Consider the following 18,771-nt stretch of genomic DNA (forward strand, 5'->3'; position numbering starts at 1 on the left):
AGCCCGTCTCCTGTCACTATTACACTTCCTCTGAAAGTTGCGTGGGCTCCAGGCACATGCTTGAAAATGCTGGAAGAGGATCAAGTCCAAGGGGTGGCTGCCAGCAGCAGCAGCAAGGCCAAATGGCACCTCAGCTGGGAGGGGATCTCGCTCGTAGGATGGAGTTACAGCTACATGGACGCTTCGAAGCGCAGGGCTCCCCCTTCTTTGCGCAGATGTATTTGTGAGCACCGACGCTATTTAGGAAGCCGAGAGCAATCCCTGGGCAGCAAAGGAGAGGGGAATGCAGGTGGGATGGGGCAAGCACAGGTGGGACCCTTGGCTCTGTAATGCAGAAGCACGAATGCCACTAAAAATAAATAAATAAAATAAGATAAGTTGGCTGCATCAAAAATCAGAGCCCACCAGGTGCTGGGGTTCGACCCGGTTCTCCCTGTACATCGTCCAGTGTCCAGTTCCCCCATCAAAGATGGTAACCTAAGACAGAAAACTTCTTCCCTGTCAAAGATGGTAACCCGAAACAGACAATTTAGCTCCCTCCCAAACTAATCCCTGGCTTATCTGATCTGGGCATGTGTGTCAACTCCTCAGAAATTCATTTGGAAAGGAGGGCAGGCGCATGGGGGAGGTAGAGGGGAGATCACCGCGTTTCCATGCTGGTACCGGGTAAGGCTTATGAAGCTTTCCCTTCCTGAGATAAGGAGGTAGAACGCACCACACTGGATGAGCCACTCCAAAGCAGGCTCCCCGGCGCGCACACACGCCACCGACCTCTCTCCTACCTCTTAAGGGGCATCTCATGCTTGTGGACACCTGACCCTCACTCCCAGAGGCGTCATGGACCCCCCCCCCCCCGCCACCCCGTGACCATTTCAGACGCGATCTAGAACTCTGTAGAGAGGAGCTGGCTTTCTAACTTCGAGCTGGGCCTGCAGCTCCACAGTAGGTGTGTGCTCTGGAAAGGTCTTAGCATTTTGCCTAAATGGCAGCGCAGTTCACACACACAGTGTGGGCTTGCTATTTATAGACGTCCTAATGTAAATGATTTGGCAAGGCAAAAGCCTCCTATGCAATGCCCTTAATTATCCGCCAATTTAAGTGGCTTATGGTTTCACATTGGTATGACTCCCTGTTCCTCACAGGGATCTGCACACCTGATGTGTGTCCAGACATCCCTCCCCACGCTGCCATGGCACTGGCATCCTAGCCACTGAAGATGAGCTCTGGAGAGGCCTGTGAACCCAGGAAGAGGAACACATCATAGTGGGCCCTGCATGAGATTGGTTCTTGATATTCCATCCATGGCTGCCCCCAGAGTCTCCATGCCTCTCAGCCGCTGGTGTGGAGGACTGTATGGTGAGGGGCACAGATGGCATGGAACAGCAGAGGAGAAGGGTGCCCCCCTGCAGAGGCAGGGGCAGCCACTGTGAAGCTCATTGGGCTTGCCCGAGGCCCCCCACCCCAGCCTGAAGAGGCGAGAGTGGGATGGGGCACCGTGAACAAGGCAGGGCTGACCTCTCTCCCTGACCCTCCCATGAAGCAGCCTCGTTGCTCAAAATGTGTACATCAAAGAAGGCAATAAAGTACCCTTCAAACATATCACCACAGAGACGGTCGAGTGCAGCAGTGATGGATATGTGAATTAGCGTCATTGAATCATTCCACATTAGATCCCTGTGTCAAAAAAAAAAAAAAACACTACATTAGCTGGGCGTGGTGGCACATGCCTTTAATCCCAGCGCTCGGGAGGCAGAGGTAGGAGGATCGCCGTGAGTTCAAGGCCACCCTGAGAATACAGAGTGAATTCCAGGTCAGCCTGGGCTAGAGTGAGACCCTACCTGGAGAAAAAAAAAAAACAAACAAACACTACATTATACTCCATAAATGTAATACAATCATGAGATGTCAGTTAACAACATTTTGTGTTTGTTTTTTTGTTTTGTTTTGTTTTTCGAGGTCTCACTCTAGCCCGGACTGACTTGAAATTATGTAGCCTTAAGATGGCATTGAACTCACAGCGATTCACCTACCTCTGCCTCCAAAGTGCTGGGACTAAAGGCATGTGCACCATACCCAGCTTAACATTCATAATTTCTTAAATGCCATTCGGAAGAAGCATGATGCAGGTCCCTGTGGGCATTAAGCCTTCCCAAGAAAGGTGTTTGAAGTTACTTTTTAAGAAGTATTTCTTAGCCAACTACAGTGGCACACATCTATAATTCCACTACATATAAGGATAAGGCAAAAAGGTTGCTGTGAGTTCAAGACCAGCCTGGGCTATAGCTATAGCAAGACACCCTGTCTCAAATAAACAAAAACAAAGAGAGAGAAAGCCACGTGTTTGCCTTTAATACCAGCACTCGGGAGGATCACCATGAATTCAAGGGCAGCCTTGCACTGCAGACCAAATTCCAGGTCAGTCTGGGCAAGAGTGAGACTCTACATGAAGAAAACAGAGAAAGAGAGAGAGAAAAAAACATATATTTATTTTATAATTATTAGAATAACAAATGCTCTGTAGAGATTTGAAAAGTTCAGGGGGAAAAAAATAAAGAAAAATCACTCATTGGCTCATAATCCCAGACAGTATTTTGATCACTATCTTAACATATTCCTGTTCTTTTTCATGTTGATTTAGTGGAGAGGCCAGCAGTGTCCACTAGATGTTTCCTCTATGTCTGGTACAACCTTCAAATTCCAAGTAGAAGATTCTGGCACAAGATCCGTTTTATAGCTAGGGCCATGGTTGCTCAGAAAGGTCTGGTGACCTACCAAGGTCATGTAGCTGGTGGATTGACACCAGAGAGAGCAGAACCCTCATAATGACCATTCTCAAGACCTTCTTGCACCCGCCTCTCATATGTGCACTGTTTACATCAGCTCGTTCCCCCTGTTCTCCTGGGGGGTTAAGACACCACCAAGAAAGTTTTGCAGCATTAGTATTATTAGTGTTGTCCCCTCCCTCTTCCTCCAACATGTTTTTTTTTTTTTTCTTTAGCTGGGATTATAGGCATGCACCCACCTGGTTGTGCCTTGATTTGTTATTTGTTTGTTTTACAAGGTAGGGTCTCACTCTAGACCAGACTATCAACTATGTAGTCTCGGGGCCGCCTCAAACTCACAGCGATCTGCCTACCTCTGCCTCCCAAGTGCTGGGATCAAAGGCGTGAGCCACCACACCTGGCTTGGTTGTGCTTTCTTAAGAAATCTTAAGAAACGGGGCTGAGGAGATGACTCCTGGAAAAGTGCTTGCCACACAAGCATGAAGACCCAAGTTCATATCCCCAGTTCCTTTGTGAAATTCCAGGCATCGTGCATACCTGTAATCCCGTGCTCAGGAGGCAGAAATGGAGGAATCCCTAGGGCTCGGTGGCTCGCCAATTTGGTCAAATTGGTGAGCTGTCGGTTCTACAGAAGCCTTTGTCAAAAGGAATAAGGAGGGAAATTATAAGGTGGGGAAGGGGAGTTGAGGGGGAAACAAAAATTGTGTGGAAAATGTCATAATGAAAATTATTAGAGGACTAGGGAAATGGCTCAGTGGTTAAAGGTGCTTGCTTGAAAAGTCTGCCATCCTGGATTTGTTTCCCCACTACCCAAATATTAAAATAAATAAATAAAAGAAGATCGAAAGCTATAGACACCTAGCGTCAACCTCCAGCTTCCATATGCAGGAACACACCTATGCTTGCACTCACATGTGTACCCCCATACACACCACACACTCACACTCAAATCAAAAAGGAAATCTTAAAAATAATTCAAGATGGGCTGGAGAGATGGCTTAGCGGTTAAGCGCTTGCCTGTGAAGCCTAAGGACCCCGGTTCGAGGCTCGGTTCCCCAGGTCCCACGTTAGCCAGATGCACAAGGGGGCGCACGCGTCTGGAGTTCGTTTGCAGAGGCTGGAAGCCCTGGCGCGCCCATTCTCTCTCTCTCCCTCTATCTGTCTTTCTCTCTGTGTCTGTCACTCTCAAATAAATAAATAAAAAATTAAAAAATAATAATAATAATTCAAGAGCTGTCAGCATAGCTCAGTATATATGTCAGGACCCAAGATTCCATTTGGAGTCCTGCAAAAATAAGCGAACAATTAAATAAACCAAATCAGGTTATCATGTGAAGTGAATAATGACTGGCTCGACTCAGCCTCTTGTGCTATTGTTTCTCTCCAAAGTATATTTATGGAAGCCACTAAATGGGGTATCATAGAACCACCTGGAAGATGGTCCAGAGAGTCTACAAAACAGCCCCAGATGCAAAAATGCACATGAAGTGTCAGAGTATGTAAAATACACAAACATCTCCAGACATAAAACGGGTGCATAAAATATCTCCAGAAATCCATTTTCTTTGCAGAAAGCTAAAATCATGGAGTATTAAAGTGGGTGACTTTGGAGATCATCTATTCCAGGTGTGGTGGTCCGGCTCAGGTGTCCCCCATAAACTTAGGTATTCTGAATGCTAGGTCCCCTGTTGATGGCAATTTGGGAACTGAATCCTTCCAGAGGCAGTGTATTGCTGGATCTGGGCTTATGGGTATTATAGCCAGTTTCCCTTTGCCAGTGTTTGGCATGCTCTTCTGTCCCTCTTGTCCACCTGATGTTGGCCAGGAGGTGATGTCCACCCTCGGCTCATGCCATTGTCGTCCACTGCCATCATGGAGCATCCCCTCGAGTCTGTAAGCCAAAATAGACCTTTCTTTTTCCCACAAGCTGCTCTTGGTCGGGTGATTTCTGCCAGCAATGAGAACCTGACTGCAACACCAGGTGTTACTTAAATTGCATATTATTTGCTTGTATTCATCTAGTTCGGTATGGAAAATTCCAGTCTGCACAGAAGAAGACTGATAGTGTAAAGACTCCTCATCGAATCTGAATCATCCAACTTCCTATTTATCATTCCATCTCTTACACTTCTTCTCCCCACATTGGATCATTTGTTAATGTGTGTACGCGGGTGTGTGTACATGTGTGGCCAGAGGACAACCTGAGGTGTCTATCCGCACCCTCCATCTTCCTCGAGTCAGAGTCTCTTGTTGTTCGCTGCTGTGTATGTCTGACCAGCTTGCCCGTGAGCTTCCGAGGCGACTCCTGTCTCTGCTTCCCAGGCACTAGTGCATCTGGCTTGCCTGGGTTCCAGGAATCTTAACCATCCTGCTTACACAGCAAGCACGTTTGCCCACTGAGCTATCTCCCCAGCCCACAGGCTGCATCATTAAAATCATTTCTAAAATTTGTTTTAAAAGCCAGTTCCAGGGCTGAAGAAATGGCTTAGCAGTTAAGGCACTTGCCTGCAAAGCCAAAGGACCTAGGTTCAATTCCCCAGGACCCATGTAAGTCAGATGCACAAGGTGGCGCCTGCATCTGGAGTTTGTTTACAATGGCTGGAGGCCTTGATATGCCCATTCTCTATGTGCCTCTCTCTCTCTCTCTCTGTTTCTTTCTCTCTCTCTCTATCTCAAATAAATTTTTAAAAAATTAAAAATAAAGCCAGTTCCAGCTACCAAATCACTTTACCTGCAACTATTTCAAGTTGCAACCCTAAAAGATAGGGGGATCTCTGGGTAAACCTGTCATTCCATTAGTACATATGGCAAGTGAGGTGTTTTTCATCAAAGGTCAGCTTATTCTCCAGTGGTCAACAATGAAAGATCTTTAAAGACTCTGTAAGTAAATAGAACCAGTATTCAAAGCTATGGGTGTGCAGGTATGTGCATGTTGTCTGGGGAATATATTTATGGCTTATATTAAACATATAAAGGATATGTACCCTCTCTCTCTCTCTCTCTCTCTCTCTCTCTCTCTCTCTCTCTCTCTCTCTTGCTCTCTCTCTTTCTCTGATGAGGTTCCAAAGAAGGGCAGTGACTTATCTGAGGGGTCACAGGTAGGTACAATCAAGGCTCTGGATTAATAGCCCTGTCTTGGCCTTGGACTTTGGCTCCCAGGATGATTTCCTTAGAACCAGTTTTGGTAGCCTCATGCAGTTCATGAAGTTTAAGGGACTTGTGCTTTTTCCCCTTCATTAGTTAAGTTGAAAAAGTTTGAAAGCCACTAATGTACCATACCCTTCTCCTCTGTTTTTCCACTCGCTGTTACAGAAAGACCATAACTAGTTTATTTGGAGTGCTGGGAAGAGCTTTCAGTGGGCCAAAGGAATGGTTCATCTTTCACTGTCTTGCTCAATGAGTGTGTTTTCTCCTACTTAGTGACAGCAAAGGAAATTTGTGGGGAGTCTCAAGCAGGCTCATCCAACCCGCAGCCCATGGGCCACACCATGCAGGCAAATTCAACCCATATCCCGAGGGCCACATCAAACTACATGTGAAGCTTTGATGCGGATGCCTTTTGCCACCACTGCTGTGACCTGAGGCCCCATTCTAATGCTGCAGATGCGCAATAGGCTTTGAGAACAAATAGAGAAGATGCCACACCTGCACACCAACTGTCATTGCTGTGACTCTGGGCGAGTGGCCCAGTGTCCCCAAGCTTGAGCGTCCCACCTCTGGAGTGAGGAATTCCCAATTGATATTTTATGTCAAACCTCCAAAAGTATGAAACACTTAATATGTTGTTAACCCTATAAGTGCAAACTACTGTTGATTTTCTCTTCTTGTTTCAAATTGGGGGACTTTATCACTAGCCAACTCCAAATGTCATCATCACCATTATTTGGAATCATTGCAATAACCACAACTGGCTTTTCCAATAATATAACTGGGTTTTTTTTTTTCCCTCTCTCTCTCCTTGGACTTTAAGTTATATTATTGACTGAGGCAAGATTTCAGTTCAGCTGTTACATCACCAGTATCCTCCAATGCACAGCATAGTCTTTGAAAGTGTGGTGTAAGCCATCTATGCCACACCCCATTCCTGAACAGTTCTGTCTGATCAAAGACCCCCCCATAACCTGAGAGCAAAGAGTCTCCACCCATGTGACATACCCTGAAATTCTCAAGAGAGGTTCTCTCTTTGTCAGTGAGGATGGTTTATTCAGTGTCTGCCTTGTGCTCAGCATTTCCCACACATACCAATAAAGTTATGATTGATAAACAGTTTAACTTCCACTGAAGGGAAAAAAAAAAAAAACAAAGTGCATTAAAATCAACAGGGACAAGCAGGCTAGGCTGGACATCCTAAGTTGAAATCTCTGAATTCATAGGCACTGGTATTTTTCTGTTTTAGACTCTAAGGACTATGGGATATCCTAGAGAAGATTTCATGTCTTCCTATCTTTTTGTTCTAGCCAAGAAACCTGAAAGAGCTCTTCCTAGTCACCATCTTTGTCTTCCCTTCCCACTTACTTACACTTTCCTCCAAAGAAATGGCTTTGGCAGTGGTGACTTGTTTATTGTCATCATACTGCCAAATCAGTTTAAGCATTACTCGGAAGCAGCTAGATTTATGGGCCTGGCTATATTCTTATTTCAGTTATTTCCAGGCACTTGAAATTTAAAAAAAGAAAAGTGCCTCATGCAGACAACTGAAAAACAGAAATACAAAAATAATTCCCATGCCTCACCCTGGAAGATAAGGACCCTTAAAAATTAAGTTGCTATATTTCTTTCAAATGCACTACTTCCTTTCTTATGCAGATACTCAATGAGACTAAAATTGGAATGCAGTTTTTCTAAGTGCACATTATGTCTTTTCTCCCCTCTAATGCTTCTCAGACACTTTTCCCCATCCTCTACGTGGTCAGTGGCATCAGTTTCATTTCATTGTTCCACTAATTTGCTTTTCATCATCCCTTCTAATGTTACATGTATGTTCTTTCCCAGTTTTCATACACATGAGAAATGTTAAAATGTGTATCCTGATGCATAAGCATTACATCTATTTCTGATTAGATTCATGGAAAATTACCAGATCTGGGTCTAAGCAATTCTAAGATATTTTGTTATCATGATCCCAAGGATCTCAAGAAAACTTCTATCATTCTTTATCAGCAAACTTTTCACTCAAACATAACATCCCAATAAACAGTGAACCTAAGATTACAGCTTAATGAATTTTCCAAAAAAAAAAAAAAAAAAACCGTTTACTTTTGGGTAATTGTAGCCACCACATAAATCACAAACTAGAATGACACTGTCATCCCCAGCATCTCCATTGTGCCTCCTTCGAGTCACTTCCTCCCCAAAGGTCTGCAACGTACTCATTTCCATAAGTTGTTACTTTTGCTTGATTTTGATCCTTTGACAAATGAAGTCATCAGAATACACCATTTGGGGAGCTGAAGAGATGAATCAGTGGCTAAAGGAGCTTTCTTGCAAGACCTGCCAGCCCTGGTTCAATTATTCATTCACCCACTTGAAGCTGGATGGGCGCTTGTTTGCAATGGCAAGAGACCCTGACACACCCACACAAATAAATACTAAACCAATAAATAAACAGAGAACAAGAATGTACCATTTCATCCCTGGATACTTATCCTTCCACTTGACGTGAGATTATGCCACCACACCCAACCATATTTTTAAATATACTTTTGTTTATTTTTATTTATTTATTTGAGAGCAACATACACAGCGACAATGAGGCAGAGAGAGAGAATGAGCACGCCAGGGCCTCCAGCCACTGCAAACGAACTCCAGATGCGTGCGCCACCTTGTGCATCTGGCTTACATAGGTCCTGAGGAATCAAACCTCGAACGGGGGTCCTTAAGCTTCACAGGCAAGCGCTTAACTGCTAAGCCATCTCTCCAGCCCACAACCCCTTCTTCTTTTTTTTTTTTTTTTCACTTTCCATATTGTACAAGTACAATGCAACTTGTTCACCAGCCTGACTCATGATGGACAATTGGGTTATTTCTTTGGTGGGGCTGCAAGAAAGTACAGCTCTGGCCATTCTTGTACATATCGTTTGTGACACACATGGAACACTTCTGTTAGGCGAATATCTAGAAATGACCCTGACGGTCATGGTGCGTCCGTTTACATGTATAGATGCTGTCACCTTCCCCATGTAGCTACCCCAGCTCATGTCCCTCACAGCAATATTTGATCTGTTCCTTGTGCTTCCTGCACTTTCTGTCATCTGCCTATGTCGTTTTAACTGCATCACAGATGCTTATGAAGATCGCAACATGATTTGAACTTGAATGTCCTCAGCGACTCGTGAGATTACCAGGTTCTCATCTATTGGTTGACATTTATTTGTTAAATAGTTGCTCAGACCTTTGGTTTACTTTTCTACTGTGCATATATTCTTCCTGTTTTGTTGGAGATCTTTACATATTCTGTATATGAGAAACCAGGTGTCATGTATGTATTTTCTCATACGCTGAAAAGAAAAAGACTTTTCTTTTTTTGGATTAATGGAAATTCCTTGTTGTTGTTGTTGTTATTGTTTTATGTTTGTTGGTTAGTTTGAAGCAGGGTCTCATTTTAGCCCAGGTTGACCTGGAATTCACTCTGCAGCTCAAACTGGCCTCACACAGTGATCTGCCTATCTCAGCCTCGCCAGTGCTGGGATTAAAGGTATGAGCCACCACACCCGGATTACATTAACAGAAATTCTTAATTTCATGTGGTTCAATTCATTGATTTCTTCCTTCATGGGAGGGCTTTGTGTGTCCTGCTTACAAAATCTCCGCCTTCATCAGTCATAAAGGCATTCTCCAAGACTGTGTCTTAGAAGTGTAACCAGTGTAACTTCCACAGATAAATCTCCCATTCATCCATTCGAGAACGCTGCTTTGGTATGATGTGAGGTCAAGGTCAAGGTTTGGCTCTGACCTATCACCTCTGTCTTCATCAATGCGACTATATAAAGGTCATTGTCTTTGTGGATCCTTCACCAGTGCTACAATGCCTTAAGCGCAATGGCTTTGTTTAAAATAACAGCTTCATATCTGGTGCGCTGAGCCCTGTGGCATTTGGTCTCCTTTGTCAAGCTGACTTTGGTGTGTGTGATTTTTGGCTTGTTGCCTTGTTCCATACATTTTAGAATCACCTGATCAGTTTCTACAAAACCATCTGCTATGATTTTGACTGGGATCGCATTGAGGCTGTAAGCCTATTTGGAGTGAATGCACATGTAATATTATATTCATGTTTTGCCCATGAATATTCATTTATTCATGTCCTATTCAATGTTTACAATATAAAATTCAGTCTTCCGTTAATATGTCTCACTCCAGCATGTATGTGTGTCTTTGCCAAGTCCCCAGGCCATCATTGGCTGAGAAATAAACTTGTTAATTTAATTTTCTAGTTTGGGAATTCCTAGCCCAACCATTGTGATATAAATTTCAACCTCAAATCTATGTGAAGGCTGATCTGTGATTAGAAGAAATTCGGAGAGAGATATTTTCACTTATTAATTTCGCTCACCTTAATTCCAAGCTAATATTTATCATCAACCTGAGTGCTAAGAAGGTTGTTCCTACATCTTCCTCTCTTTTTCAGATTCCCCTCCAATTAAAGTCATTAAAATCCAACAACCTAGATTTGGTTTTGCTGTGGCAAAAGGCACAGAATGTAAAACCTACCATTTTAATAATTGTAAGTGTAAGTTGATGGTGTTATATATTTTCACATTAATGGGCAACCATCACCACTCATGCATCTCCAGAACATTCCATCCCCAATAAAACCCTGTACACAAGGTCAGAAGAGATGGCTCAGTGGTTAATGGCACTTGCAAAGCATGCCAGCCCAAGTTCAATTTCCCAGTTCCCATGTAAAGCCAGATGCACAAAGTAACACATGCATCTGGAGTTCATTTGCAGTGTGAGAAGCCCTGATGTATCTCTCTCTCTCTCTCTACCACATACATATACATTCGCTAAATACAATGAAACATTTTTTTTTTAATTCTGTACTTAGCCAACACTGGTTTCCCTATCTTTACTTACCCAAGTGCCTCTGACCACAATTCTATAAATTTGACTATTCTCAGTAAAAAAAAAAAAAAAAAAACTGTCCTTTGTGACTGACTTATTTTACTTGTCACCATGGTTGTTCCATGTTGTGCCACATGTCAAAATTCCCTTCTGTTTAGGGTTGAACAGTAGTCTATCATGTGTATATACATATTCTACCTTATGTATAAAAATATTCTATTGTATGTCTGTTCAAAGTCTGTCACAAGTATATGCAATATGCTATTCTATACGTGTTTTATCATGTGCATATACATCCACTCATCTGTTGTGGAAATACATATCCATTCATCTATCAGTAGATGTTTGCTTTGGCCATGGTGAATAATGCTGCTCTGAAGATGGTACACAAATATCTGTTTGAATCCTTCCCTTCATTTCTTTTGCTTATATACCAGAAGCGAAATCAGTGGATCATATGGTAATACCATGTTGGTTGCTTGAGGAATTGTTGCTCTTTTCTCCACCATTTTCATTTCTCCTCCTCAGCAATGCACACAGGCTCCAGTTTGCTTACAGCTTTGCCAACACCTGACATTTTCTCATTGTTGTTGTTGATCTTTTTTTTTTCAAGGTAGGGTCTCACTCTGGCTCACTCTGGTCTAGGCTGACCTGGAATTCACTATGTAGTCCTCAAGGTGGCCTCGAACTCATGGCAATCCTCCTACCTCTGCTGGATTAAAGGCATGCGCCACCACGCCCAGCTGTTGTTGATCTTAATAGGATTAAAGAGGTATCTCATTAAGGCTTCAACTTCTGTTTCTCTGTCATTTGGTCATTGTTTGTATCCTTCCATGTGCAGAGCAGTGTATTAGAGATCTTTATCTATTTCTTTGTTGCATTGTTGATATTGTTCGTGAGTTGTCATATCATACCTCTTTAAATCAGAAAATTTAGTCAGATGTGGTGGTGCACACCTTCAAACCCAGCACTCAGGAGGCTGGGGAAGGAGTATTGCACTGTTTGACACCAGCCCGGCCTACATAGCAGATTCTACCTCAAATAAAGGAGAAAAAAAAAAAAAACACTGATAAGGAAAGAAGAGGAAAAGGAAAAGTAGAAAGGAGAGAGGAAAGATCAAAAATGTAAGGACAAAAAAGTATTGGGTTTTATTGTTTAAATTATATTTATTCACCAAGGAAACTCACTTTTCACGCTATTTTGTTGCTTGTCCTTTTCCCTTTTATGAATGATTAATTCATGTTCTTGTCTCTTTTGACAGTGTCTGTCCATTTCCTGCTGCTCTTTTCTAAATTTAACTTCTTTGTCTGTATTAAAACAATGGTCTTTCGTTTGCATTGCAAACATTTTCCCATGTTAAAATTTTTCAATTTTATTACATTTAAACATAAATTTCTCATGGTATTCAGTATCTCAACTGTTTTCAGAATGCTTTCTTCCTTTTATTTATATTTTGAAAAATTTTCCCCAGCCTGAGAACAGAAAAATACTAATCTAAACCCCAAACCTATAATTTTTATTAATAACACATTATTAACTACCTGGAATTTATGTCATTGTGCAATACAAAAGAAATCTAATTTTCAAAAATGATTAATCATCACTTTAAAATCATTCGCTGAATAATTTATTCTTTTTCCCTCATAGGAAATGCTACATTTATTATATAATAAATGGTAAAATGTTCTAGAGTCTGTTTTAGAATCTTCTGTTACATTCCAGTGAGTTTTGAATGCATTTTTGCACTTGGTATTATAACGTATGTTGACACTACTCTCACATTTTAATTATTGTCACTTTAGAATAGACTTTGATCATTGTTAATACGAGTTCTCTCTTCAGAGGTTGAGTAATTTATCTCCATTAGCCTTGCCTTTTTCTTTCTCTATCAAGTAATAAAAACAATATTTTGTGGTGTTGAGGGTTGAGCACCAAACCTTGAGTATGCTAAGCAAATGCTGTACCACAGAACTATCATTTCTCAGTCCAAAAGTAACATTTTGGTTAAAATATTCTTTATGGAAAAATAATCTAACTTCTTTCTTGTAGCTGTTTTAACCTGTGCAATACAAAGACACCCGTACTAACCCTACTGTGTTCACCGGGGCTTTTTGTTGTTGTTGTTTTTTGATTGTGTGCGTTATAGTGTGGTGTGTGGGTACATGAATGTACCCACAAACCCATTTGAAGCAGGGTACACCGGCCTGGGGTGACTGGAATGGAACATCAAGTGTCTTACTCCATTGCTCTTATAATTTTCTTATTTGAGCCAGGGTCTCTTACTGTTCTCAGAGGTTGCTGTCCTTCTCATGAGACCAGGTGATTCCCTATCTCTGCTCTCCTGCTCTAGCTCAGGCTGGCCTGGAATTCACTATGTAATCTCAGGGCAGCCTCAAAGTCATGGCTTTCCTCCTCCCTCTGCCTCCCAAGTGCAAGGACTAAAGGCGTGCACCATCATGCCCGGCTCATCAGTAATTGCTATTCCTATCCAACTGTGAGGGCTCATTTAAACATTACATAATGAATACATGTATGAAATATTACATCACATGGTATCTCATCAATATATACAACTTCTATGTTTTATGTATTAATTAAAGTAATTTTAAATTAAAACAATTAATGAACAATATTTTGAACATATTTGGCATCAAACATGTAAGATCATCTTAGTGAAACTTTTGCAATAATGAGGTTTTTTCACCATAGAACATAGTTATTTGTTTTTTAAATGTTTTCATTCTTCCCCAAAAGTATTTGGGGACTTTGTTTAAATATTTTCTGTCCAATTACCCATTAACTGCTTCCTGCGTATCTGTTCAGGTTCTGTAACAAAATACTGCAAACTGTGTAGTTTATGGAGAGCATTGCTGGAGGCATTAGGCTCATGTTGACCTACTTTCAGCGCCACTGAGGTTTTCCAGTGCTGTGTAGCTGGTGCTGAGGGATGGGTATTAACCCTCCTGCTAGCCCCACCGGCTCTAGAGACATTTCCATGAGGAACTCAGCCGAGAAACCCATATGGTGCATCACAAGCTCACCGTTAAGAAAAATCCATTTCCAACTCAGTCATTCCATAGGGTCCCTCTTAGACAAACACCCTCCTCCCCATTATGCTCACAGTTGAACCATGACAATCCTTGTGTTCAAGGTGGGTAACATGCCTGGCCTACTGAGAATTTCTGTCAGGACTGGATATGGAATTGTGTCAAAATGCTCTGACAGAGATTGAAGTCATCATGGGATTGTTTTGTGCCCTTTGGCCTCTTTATCTGATGGGCTATATTTATAGATAACCTAATATTAAACTCTTCTTGCATTCTTGGCACAAGTTCTACTTGGCCATGGGGATTTTCTTTTAATAAATTTCTGGTGAGTGTTTGCCAGTGTGTTATTACTTCTGCATCTACACACATATGAGAGATGATGCTATATGTTGCTTTGTGCTCTTGGACAGCTTTCATTTTTAAGGATATGCCAAACTTAAAATCTGATTTGGGAAGATATCCATGCATGGCTTTGGTTTGTTTTTTTTCCTATGGAATGGTTTATACAATGTAGAATTAATCTCCTCTTTGAATGTTCAGGAGGTAAAATGCTGCCAATAATATCTGCACCTAGCAATATATGATTTTTTTTTAATTTCACGTTTTATTCTGTTCCTTTTGATCCATCAGGGTTAGTCTAATTTGTTTAAAAACATTTGCCAGAAATTTTTCCATTTCATTTGAATATTTGCTGTGTCTCTGGATAAGCTTATAGGACAGCCAGAGGCTCCTCCTCCAATCTTATCTCACCTTAGGTCCAGCAGGAACCCTGTGGGCTTCCATCCTGGAAACAACCCTTTTGTAGCTCTCTATTTTCATATAAACTGGACCCTCAGATATGGATCTAGCACAAGGAACATTCAACACCAGAGCTCAGATCTCTATCTTGCTGAGAGAAAAGACGTGCTGCTTCTCAGAGCTCTTACTTTCTTGGTCCCCTCCTGTTACCCTTACCAATCCTAATGCCTGCCCCTTCCTTCTCTGCCCAACTTTCATATGTTCATCTTCCCCAGCACTCCATGGACCCTCTGTGTCTTTGTAAGGTTATCATTCCTTACCTGTCCTTGGGATTTCGTTCAGATGATAATTCGCAAATCCAAATCAGATCTGGGTATCGCTTTTCTGAGCACCAGTATATCTACTGCCTTTTGAGCCAGCTGCTCCGTATTTTATTTTAAAATATATATTTTTATTTATTTAGTTGAGAGAAAGAATGGGCACACCAGACACATGCACCACTTTGTGCATCTGGCTTTACATGGGTACTTGGGAATTCAACCCAGACTGGCAGGTTTTGCAAGCAAGCACCTTTAATCACTGAGCCATCTCCCCAGCCCCAAGGCTTATATTTTAAATTCAATCTATGCTCAACTTAAATCATTAGTCTCCATTTAATGTCACTTCAGTGCATGTATGCTCCTAAGCTTGCATGCTCATCCATAGATAATCATCAACCTTAATGTCAACCAAGCAGGAAAACTGGAGGTCATCCGGGACCACTGGGAGGACGCCCGAGCTTAGAGGGTCTGTTCGGCAGTAGGGAACAGGAAGTAGGAGGTCTAGGCCTCCTGGAAGGTGTTGTATATATCTGAAAACAAGACTGACACATGCGACCTGTCTGTAATGTCTCCTCAGACCAGGGTGGCCACAGAATGAGGGATTGAGGACATAAAACAAAGATGAATGAAGAGGGGCCTGGGGCATCCAGATTATCTATAAATACCAATGTTTTATTTTCCTCCAAAGTGGCTTCAGGGGAACAAAAGAGATATCAAGTTGTCGGTGCCCTTAATAAGACCCCACATCCCCTTCCTCCCCCATCACAGCACTCTCCATTTCATCAAAACAAGATGATTCTGGGATCCTGGGAAAAAAATCCTGTTGCTTTCTTTCTCCAAGGGATATCCAATCTCCAACGTAGTACACAACTTCAGGGCTTTTTTCTCTCTCTCTCAGTTCCGTCTCCATGGAGGTCAGCGCTTCTGATAATTGGCGCTTTACCTAGCCATCCCGGGAAGTTGGTACCTCTGTCCTCTGGACTTCACACTCAGCATCAACTGAGCCATCGCCAGCTTTCGCTCTGATGTGTCCTTCTGTCCTTGCTTAGGCATCTAGTCCTTGCCCTGTGGAGCCTTCAAGTGATAGTTCTTCTCTTCCTCCAGACCTGGAGGGGACTAGTTGGGGACTTAGCTTGACTGTTCACTCCACCAAAGCTTACAGCTGCAAAAATCTATACCTCTCAGGCTCTTCCGCCCACTGCTGTCTTCAGCAGCCATTTCCTAACACTAAGTAGCCCCCATTCTCCTTGTGGGAGAGCCAGACTCACCTGCGTTCAAGTTCATACTGCAACTTCTCCCTTTACCTTGCCCAATACCCGGATTTCCAAGTCCTTAAACATTTCTCCTCCAATGGCCTTGTCTTCCACAGTGGCTTGCACTGCTCTGAACTTGCCTTGAACTTTGCTCATGTGAACATCTTTCCCTTTAGCACACCCCTATTCCAGGGATTCTGCACCCCACCAGAGCACAGAGTTGATTAACTATCAAGTACCCTCTTCACCGACACTTTCCCATTCTAGCTCCTCAGATTCTACTTTCCCATGGCTGTAATTATTCTCTTGCTAATCCTCTCAACCCCCTTTGTATTGATTCTTGAGAAAGCCAAGCCTTCCTCAGCCAGTTTCCCACTCACTTTATTTCTGGATGCCTGGGGAGAGTAGAGATGACAGACATTCAACAAGGCAATAGTGAAGAACATTATTCCAGTCAGGAATGGATCTATGTGGTAAGGAAGGAGGACCAAGGAGTTATCCTGCCCAGAGTTCACAGGGCTATGAACTGAACACATGCCCCCCACCTCCAAATTCATATTCTGAAAAACCTCACCCTGTAACAGGGTGATGTTCTCATGAGGGTGCAGAGCTTGCTTCCTTGCTCAGCTCTCCTTTGTGTGAGCACAGAACCAGTAAGCAGCTGTCTGAATCGTGAGAAGAGCCCCCCTTAGGCACCTCCCTAAGGAGGTGGACATTCTGACTTCACATTGCAGACTTCCAGGCTCCAGAACTATGAGACATAATGACCTGCTGTTTAAGCCACCACTTGGTGGTATTCTTGTTGTAGATGTCCCAATGGACTACAGCAGTGGCCAGGAGAGGATTCTATGTCGAAGTCACTTTTGACTCAGAAACCAGTATGGAGTGAGAGGTCAAGAGTCATGTGAAGATTTCTGGTCAGAAGGGAAGGTAGGACAGCCTGAGGAAATGTCCAAGAGGGAAAAAAATCTTGCATTGTCAAAGAGTAATGAGAAATCTCAGGCACTTTTTGCTCTGTGAACAAGAAGAGAAGTGATCAGCAATGAGTCAGAAACTACTCCTGTCGAGAGGCTAGAGCTCAGTGGTTGCTGTGGTAGACATCAATCACAGCTGGATGGTTACCTTGATATTGAACTTGATTAAAATTTCATGCTCAAAATTAAAAAAAAAAATTTCATGCTCAACTCCTGGGTGATGCTAGCTGCGTTCCAAATGCTTGATGAAGGCACATGAATAGAATCTAACGCATGGAAGAATATCATCACTGAAGAAAATGTGTGCATGTGCATGCATGTCTGTGAGTGTGTGCAGGCATATGTGTGCATGAACGTGTGTGTGCATGTGTGGATGAGAGCAAACAACCTCGGAGGTTGTCCTCAGGAACACCTTCCACCATTTTTTATGGGACAGGGTTTCTAACTGTCCTGGGACTCTCCAAGTAGGCTAAAGTGGCCGGCCAGAGAGGCCCAGGAATCTGCTTCTCTCTTCCTTGCCTGTGGTTGGATTATAAGAATGCACCATCACTCCTAGTTGTGTTTTTTTTTTTTTTTAATGTAGGTTTTGAGGAGGGAACTAAGGTCCTCATGGTCACAGGGCAACCACTTCACCCACTGAGCTATCTTCCCCGCCCCTGCAATGGGCAGAGTTGGTTAGATCCTATGGACCTCACTGGCCATGCTGAGGAGATACATCTGGCCTTAAGTTTGATAGAAAGCCAGGGAGGAGTGAATATGGACAGTATGTGACTCACGTTTCACAGAAGTTGTGGTCATACTGTCTACTAGGGCACTGTGGGACACTGAGAAAGGGAAAGCAAAAGAGTACTTAGAAAAACTAAAGTTATCTAGAATGGGGAGACTGGTGTTCTAAACCACATATTAGTAGTGGAAAACTTAAGAAGTAATTGACCTTAGGATGTATTTTGAAGTAAAATCAAAAAGGCTTGCTATGAACATGAGTAAAGGAGAAAAGGGACTCCAAGATGACCCTCGCGGGCCAATAGGAGAATCAAAAGCAATACATCCATCAACCTTTTGAGAGCCAAGAACTGTTGTGCAAATGTATACAGGTAGCATTCATGGTAAACTGGAAGGAGATGGGATGGATGATGCCACAAAAGTGAAATCACTATAATCGGGAGGAGACAGGCAAGAAGGTGGAAGAAGTCTGGTAAGATGCCGAGCATGGAGGGAGAGAGGTTCAGATTTTAAAAGTGAGGATAAGAGTTGAGATGAAGATTGGAATATTGAAGGAAAAGCTGGAGGTCACTGGCCACCAGGGAGGTGAAGAAACCAGGCTTAAACCATTACAGAGAAGGAAGGGGAAGAAAGAGCAAAGAGCTTGCATGAGAGGAGCTTCCAAGGCAGTAGGCATGTCTAGTTCCTTCCCAGGGAGGCACTCCTCAGAATCTGCACAAGGGAAGAAGGTGGATTCAGCCCGGAGCATCCGTCCCTAGCGGAGACAGCTCCGCGCGAATGGTCAGAATAACAGAGTTTGAAGACAGAGAAGGTACCATGGGGCACCATAAGAATCAAGAGAGTCCAGAAGCTTTCGACCTAGCATTGGCCCT

At 42.8% G+C, this 18,771-nt stretch overlaps 1 protein-coding gene across 2 annotated transcripts in view; it reads left to right on the forward strand.

Moving 5' to 3' along the window:
• The window catches only part of Stac (SH3 and cysteine rich domain), a 153,606-nt gene that overhangs the window by 796 nt on the left and 134,039 nt on the right, over positions 1-18,771 (forward strand). The gene's annotated exons all lie outside the window — the stretch shown is intronic.

Source organism: Jaculus jaculus, chromosome 17, assembly GCF_020740685.1.
Source record: "Jaculus jaculus isolate mJacJac1 chromosome 17, mJacJac1.mat.Y.cur, whole genome shotgun sequence".
NCBI classification, from domain to species: domain Eukaryota; kingdom Metazoa; phylum Chordata; class Mammalia; order Rodentia; family Dipodidae; genus Jaculus; species Jaculus jaculus.